Below are 1314 nucleotides of genomic sequence, written 5' to 3' on the forward strand. Positions count from 1 at the left end.
GTCAGAGAGAGATAGAAACTGAGATGGATATCCAGATATTCACCATCGGGCTCGTCCATTGCCACCTCTTGCTAAAAGTGATCTGGTATGAACATACCCGAGTGGATATTCAGCTGTTGTGAGGAATTAATGACCTGCTGAATGGTCCCACCTGATCTGCACTCAGTCCAACAGTGAGCAGGGGTGAAATCGGCATCACCTGTGACAAAGGAACCAGCAAATCCGGGATGACACAAGGGCTATGTCAGTGACTGTATCTCCATTACTTCCTTCGTGTAGGGAGATGTATATCAGGCAAGATATAGCTTCACGTCAGTCTGAGAGGGAGGACATCATGCAAAGCATAGCACCACGTCAGTTTGAAAGTTAGGACATCATTTGAGATATAGCGCAACATGGGTCTGAGAGGGAGGACATCATGCAAGACATAGTTTCACGTCAGTCTGAGAGATAGGACATCACACAAAATATAGCGTCACGTCAGTCGGAGAGGGAGAACATCGTGCAAGGAACAACGTCTAACGAGAAGGTCAATAGTACATCACCATTGCCCTCCGTTGAACCTTGCAGTTTACAACTGCCAGAATACAGCACATTCAGTTGTGATATGCACATTACACAAAACATCACATCACACGAGAAGGGCGTGTGGTTAAACGAGTCTATAAATATATACTATACTAGCTGGTGGGGCCCCTTTCGACGAAAGGAATGATCGGTGCATTAACATCATTGGCCAACATAAGGCTAGTTCTATACGGGGCGCACACTTAAAATATCGCTCAGTTTTGCGCGACAATGCGCGATAGTATCGAACGAAAGTACGACTTGAAATAAACAAACCTGGCGGATTTTCTAAAATTACAGAGACAGAAGCGTCGGCCAACAAAAATAATCGGCGAAATAAAGAAATTTAGCTTTTTGCTGCAAAACTGTCTCAAAACTGAAAAAAAACGACGGGCGTTATGATCTGTAGAATATTTTGAAGAATCTTTTGGCGAAAACCGTATGTTGATCGATGCAGCCATTAAAAAGCCTTTTGAATAGCAAAATTCGGCCACCGCAAATGGATAATAGATGAGGACCAGATATGTCCACGGTTCTTGTGCTACACAATGACCTTTCTAGGACTGTGTAGAAATTGCATTACTTAACACCCTCTATAAATTTAAAAAATCGTGCTCACAATAAACAAATTATATAAACTCTATCTGTTTGAAGTTTCAACTCATATTTTAGGAATGTCTAGACATTGTTTCTCAGCTGTGGGACGATCGTGTTTAAGGAGAGAAAAGTATGTGTGTGTGTGTGTGT

The sequence above is a fragment of the Aplysia californica genome, unplaced genomic scaffold (genome assembly GCF_000002075.1).
Source record: "Aplysia californica isolate F4 #8 unplaced genomic scaffold, AplCal3.0 scaffold00415, whole genome shotgun sequence".
Lineage (NCBI taxonomy): Eukaryota > Metazoa > Mollusca > Gastropoda > Aplysiida > Aplysiidae > Aplysia > Aplysia californica.